Below are 6,805 nucleotides of genomic sequence, written 5' to 3' on the forward strand. Positions count from 1 at the left end.
GTTTACAGCCAAACTCAATGGATTTAATACTTCTGATTTCAAACACTCAGTCTTTGTGAGTCTGTAGTTTACATCTTTTCTCTTGGGAGTAAATGAATGCCCTGTTTGGAGACTATTCCTAAGACCTGGCCTCAACTTCCCAGTACTTTTGAATGAATTTGAAATAAGCAGTCAACTGCTCCTATAACTGACTGTGGTATATGTGAAAGATTCTGACAAAATCAGGACAAAGAGTAGAGCTGGTATCTTTGATATATTGTCATTTTCTTCACTCAAGAGGCTTCTTCCTGTAAATATTAGAAAATGAAAACAGTATTAGGAAAACTTGTTGAAGGTTTTATCTAGAAATAAATTCTTTATAAAACACAGCTTCATTAATTTTTATAATCTCATTAACATTTTAAAAAAGAATCTGCGACATGCCAGGCCTCCCTGTCCATCAACAACTCCCGGGTCTATCCAAACTCATGTCCCTCAATTCAGTGATGCCATCCAACCATCTCATCCTCTGTCATCCTCTTCTCCTCCTGCCTTCAGTCTTTCCCAGCATCATGGTCTTTTCCAATGAATCGGTTCTTCACATCAGGTCAGCTTCAGCATCAGTCCTTCCAATGAATGTTCAGGACTGATTTCCTTTAGGATTGACCAGTTGGATATCCCTGCAGTCCAAGGGACTCTCAAGAGTCTTCTCCAACATCACAGTTCAAAAGCATCAATTCTTCAGCCTCAGCATTCTTTATAGTCCAACTCTCACTCCATACATGACTACTGGAAAAATCATAGCTTTGACTAGATGGACCTTTGTTGGCAAAGTAATGTCTCTGCTTTTTTTTGTTGTTTTTAAAGAATAGATAAACATTAAATAAGGTAGAATTTCTTTTCAGACAGTTTTCCCTGGACTTCCCATTTGGTTTTGTTGTTGTTTCAGTCACTCAGTCCTGTCTGACTCTTTGCGACCCCACAGACTGTAGCCCTCCAGGCTCCTCTGTCCAGGGGATTTCCCAGGCATGAATACTGGAGTGGGTTGCCATTTCCTTCGCCAGTGTGGTTTGGTTCTTGGATTAAATTAAAAATGATAAAAGATGAAGAAAATATACTGGTTAATTCAATATCTTGACAAAGTGAAGGAGGACTTGTATACTGGAGGACGGGTTGGTTCATTCCATCACCAGCATCTACGGAGTACTGCCTGGTAGGCCTGTCAGGAGGCTAGGGAGCCATTGTGGTGTGACTGGACTCTTTTGCCAGCTTCCTGGACAGCCACAGCAACCCTCCTGCCTCTGGCGAACCTGGGGCTCTTTCAAATGCACTTATTCAGTGCACAGGATTTGGATCCAGACAACCAGGTTACCTAGCTCACTGACTGACCTTAGCTAAGTTACTTAGCTGTCTGGTTTCAAGTTAATTCAGGTACAGAATGAAAGTAAGGGTAACTTCTACACCTTAAGCAAATTTAGCACTTAAAGCTACTCAGACCATTTACTATGTAGAAGCTATTATGCTACATTTTGATTAAAAACTCTAAAGTGAAATATAAAGATGTGGGAGAATGAAAGCCTGCTTGGAAATCTAGGAAACTTTGCAAACAGTAGGGGCTTCCCAGGTGGTGCTGGTGGTAAAGGATCTCCCTGCCAATGCGGGAGACACAAGAGACACAGGTTCAATCCCTGGGTGGGAGATCTTCCCCACGCAGGAGAATGGTGGCAACCCATTGCAATATTCTTGCCTGGAAACTTCCGTGCACAGAGGAGCCTGGCAGGCTACAGTCCATGGAGTCACAAAGAGCTGGACATGAGTGAGCACACATCATAGGGATGACCAAGCTGACTCTGCCATGTTAGATCCAGAATTCTGCTAGTAAGGAGCAATCCAGGAGGCTGATAAAAGCATACCAAAACTGAAGGTAGAAATAAAAAACTGTTGAAATAAAAGATAAGATTTTATTATCTGAGTTACTGTATTACTAAGCTCAGTGTCCTGGTTCCAAATATTTCTTAGCTTGCTAGCTAGGTGAGTTGCTTCGGTCATGTCTGACTCTTTGCGACCCCAGGGACTGTAGCCTGCTAGACTCCTCTGTCCATGGGATTCTCCAGGCAAGAATACTGGAGTGGGTTGCCATGCCCTCCTCCAGGGGATCTTGCCCACCCAGGGATGGAATCCGCATCTCTTATGTTTTCTGCTTTGGCAGGCAGGTTCTTTATCACTAGCACCACAATATTAGTTCCATTCTTCCCCATTCCCACTCTTCTCTGGCTAACATATGTGTTGAAAGAGGGTTAGGAGCGAGTCAAAATGATGGCCCTTGAAAGAGGAACAGGATTTTAGCATGATGGAGGAAGAACAGCCCAGATGGTGAAAAGTAAGTTCTCTTTAAATCTGCCAGGAAAGAACCAGCGTGAAGGGAAATCATTAGAAAATTTTGACTTTGCCTATTACATTCTAGTATCACGGGTTTGTATGTGTGAGAAAATGTTACTAAATAAAAGATCTTACTCAGTGCAAGTGCTTGGGCATTAGATGTTTACCCATATTTAGTCATGTACGGCTAATACCTTGCATTGTATGTGTGGAATTCAACAGAGGAGTGTGGTTATTAATATACATGAGTGGGCTAAGATATTAGATCATGCTAGAATGTATGCTGGATTAAAGTTGAAATTTACAGCAATGTAAAAAATGTGGGATAATGAGTAGAATTTTTAAATGTCTTAGAACACATAACTCACATGCCTCTTCATTTCTTTATATTCATGTCCAACATTCATGTTAATATAGGTAATTGCTATCAAATCACAATTTTAATTGAAATATAATGGTATAATATTGGTAAGTTTAAAATGTACAAGGTGTAGATTTGATACATTTATATATTACAGTATGATTAAGACTGTAGTTTTAGTTAACATTTGTATCCTTTTACGTAATTGTGTCTTTTTTGTGGTGAGAACAATTAAGATCTAGTCTCTAAGCAACTTTGAACTTCCTAATACATCATTGTTGTCTGTAATCACTAGATCTTTAGGACTTAGTTTTCTAATGAGGTGAAATTTTCTGGGTTTACATTTTATTTGTGTATATTTATATTTTTCATTGTGAGTGAAAGTGAAGTTGCTCAGTCATGTCCGACTCTTAGCAACCCCATGGACCGCAGCCTACCAGGCTCCTCTGTCCATGGGATTTTCCAGGCAAGAGTACTGGAGTGGGTTGCCATTGCCTTCTCTGTAGCTTTTAGTAAGAAAAATCAAAATTGTATGTGCAGATTTCTAATCATTCAATTACTATTACTACTTTAAATGATGTTTATATAGATACTTTTGTTATAGTCTATTTATGCTGCCATTATAATGTCCTGCTCCTATTTTATCTGGAAGAACTTAAAGGCAAATAAAACTGATAATGAACTCAAGCATATTTGTGTATAACATAATTAATTAAATTTTTTAAATTATAGAGATTTACATTATTTCATGCTTCTAAAGACTTTTAAATAAAGCATATTCACCTAACTGCCAGTTAATAAAACTAAATTTCAGAACAGATACTTTAGTTTTTGTTGACAATTGAAACATTATTAAATATTAGGGGAGACAAGTAATCTTTGTTACAAGACTATACCATTCACTTTTCCAATGCTTAAATATTTGGTTTATTTCTATTTTGCACTTCTATACTTTCTATGTTATAAACCCTAGCATTCTCTCTCATTCTTTACCATATTCAAGCAGCAAGTTGAAAGCTTATGGAAAGTATTTCTTTGAGTGGTACAAACTTCCAAAATACACAAAAATTGTGAAATAAAGATGTGTTCTTCAGTGAATTTGTAAGCAGTAAATCTATATCATTTAAGACAGGTTCTTCATGTATCTGACATAAGACCCTCTGCTTTTCACCATGCTAGGCAAAATTGCTACCCATTTAGGGCACTCATTATGGTGGAGCCTTGATGCAGTCCCCAATCTTCTCAGCCTGGGTCTCTGGGCAACTACTACCTATCAGGTAGAGCAGGCAAGTGACGGGAAGCCCATATGCCACCCTAGATATCAGATGTGAATATCTTGGAGTTAATATTTTTTTCTTTCCCAAATGAGTTAAAAGAATGAGTTACTGCATGGCCAACAGGAACTAGGTAATTACTACTTTATCACTAATAGAATTAAAGAATCCACCAACATTGAAGTGACTTCTATGAATTTATGAATAGGGCATTACTGCCCTCATTATCAAGGGGGAACTAATCTTCAAATATATACAGTTGAACTACAAGTTTCAGATGAAGAGGACGAAGTCGTTGCTTCCCTGGAACTTAGAGCTCCTCTGTATATGCATATGCTTGCTCAGTCACTCGGTCAATTCTGCCTCTTTGCGACCCCATGGACTGTAGCCCTCCAGGCTTATCTGTCCACAGGATGGCAAGAATACTGGAGTGGTTTGCCATTTCTTTCTCCAGGGGATCTTCTGACCCAGGGATCAAACCCATGTCTCCTGCATTGGCAGGCAGATTCTTTACCACTGCGCCTCCTGGGAAATCTAGAGCTCTTCAGCAAGTACCTAAATATCATGACATTTACTATAAATAGAATGTAATTGATAAAGTCTCTGTTCCTGGGAGCCAAATAGTCAGTCATACATGGAGAGGAATTCTCTTTAGCCTTCCCTAATGACAAGGATATTGCTTCACTTTCCTGGGTGGCTAAATACTTCTTGTACATAAACAAATGTATAGTAATGGATCTCCCTTCCTAATTTGAATGCCATGTATTAAAAAGTTTTGGAAGTTGTGTTTTTCAAACTTGTGTTTTAACACAAGTTGGCTTCTATTCCTCTTCCTGGCTATGATATTTTGTTTCCATCCCAGTATATTCTTTATTTTTATTATTTTTTAATTTCTTTATTGGCTGCATGACTTTATTATAATTTCCAGGGACTTTAAATCATGTTTTTCTAAATAATTTTAAGCTATTATGGTTGTTTCACTGAGGAAGTGGCCCTCAAAACTCCTCAAGCCACTATTGCTGACATTGTATTTTTGATTGTGTGTGTGTGTTGCAAGTGTATTGTTGGGACTCCTTTTTTTTTTTCAGAACTTTCTTTTACATATGGTAAATGAAGCTGGTAGTGATTTAGGTACTGATAGTTTCCTTTTAAAAATATGTTTAATGAAATAAATCAGATGAAGACAAATTTTGTATGTTATTGCTCATATGTATAATCTAAAAAATAAACTGATAAATAAATATAACAAAACAGAAGCAGACTTACAGATGTAGAGAACAAACTAATTGTTACTACTGGGGGGGGGTGTGGTTGGGAAGGAGTGAGCACCCCAGTATATTCTTATATCTCTTGCAATATGGAAGAGAATTCTGTGCTTTCTGTGAATGGAGATGGGCGTTTCCCTTGTTTTAATAAATGGTAATTGGCAGCGAGATACAATTTACTTAATGAACATTACAGAAGAAATAGTTAATTTACTTTGAGAGTTACTCTTAAAACTAAGTGTACCCACTGGGAATCTTTTGATCATGATTAAATTAGGAAACCCAGCAGATTTCTTAAGAAACAGGCTGTAATTTGTCAAAGGCTCGAATTTTACATGGTTACTAAAATGGCTTCTTAGCAGACTATAGTTCCATTTAGAACTTGTGAAGGAAATTACAAGGATTTCTAAATGGAATTGTTTACAAGAGTGAGATGTCATACAGGGTCATTTCCTAGTGCATTAAATTGAACCAAAGGACAATTTCAATTTTCCAAATTATGCTCCTTTAGTGATTCACTAACTTTAGTCTTTGAATTGAATGTGAATGTCCTGTGACAAATTACTGGCTGCTAATCTTGTTGATAGGGTACTTAATTACATGATTCACATCTTTTAAGGTTCAGTTTCCATAATCACCTCAATGAACACTTTCCTCAGTGTATTTTGCATGTAAAAAGTGTGTAAGAATTCTATTTTATTTTTCATCATGTTTAGATGCTTTTGACAACAAATCATTATGTGCAAATGGAATTAGAAATATTGCTACTTTATTAAAATGATTGACTTGAGAACAAGTTTGGCAGAGTTATTTTGGTCCTTCAAATGTGTAGCTATCAATACTTCACTTCTGGGGACTTCCCTCATGGTCCACTGGTTAAGACTCTGAGCTTCCATCACCAGGGGTACAGGTTCGATCCCTGGTCAGGAAATTAAGATCCCACAAGCCACCCGGTGTGACCAAAAAATATAAACAACAAACAAAGCTCAATACTTCACTTCTGTAGGGTGAGGGGCATTGTTGAGAGGAAACACAGTGAACTGGAAGTTACTGAAAGTTTACTTAAGTGGAAGTTTACTGAAGGTCAAGATGGCTTATCTCTTTGATCATTCTTACAACAGGTCTAATCCAGTGTTATAACTATAGCAAGTTGTTAATACATTTTTTAAATGATGAAGTCATAGTAATCTGTGACTTGCTTCTAACAAACTGGTACTTATTTATCTTTACTTGCTACACATACTCAATAGGCATCATAATATACTCTTCTGGCTCACTAAGATTTTTGAACCCAGGCTGAAATAATATTTAAAAACTCTTAGGAATATAAGCTAGTTGTACTGGAAAAATGGAATTCAGGTGTTGTTTTCATCACATGTGTTTTTAGATGATAGATAGGATTTGAAAGAGCAGAAGCTTTATTCATATTATCCCATTTTGTCTTTCAAGAGATTGAAGTTTGGAAAGCCATTTCTCACTTTCTAGTTTGAAATACTCAAAGTGTCAACTTGTAACAATACAGTGACCCATTAAATGCCTTTTTTTCT

This window comes from Oryx dammah, unplaced genomic scaffold, assembly GCF_014754425.2.
Source record: "Oryx dammah isolate SB20612 unplaced genomic scaffold, SCBI_Odam_1.1 HiC_scaffold_18, whole genome shotgun sequence".
In the NCBI taxonomy this organism is placed as follows: Eukaryota; Metazoa; Chordata; class Mammalia; order Artiodactyla; family Bovidae; genus Oryx; species Oryx dammah.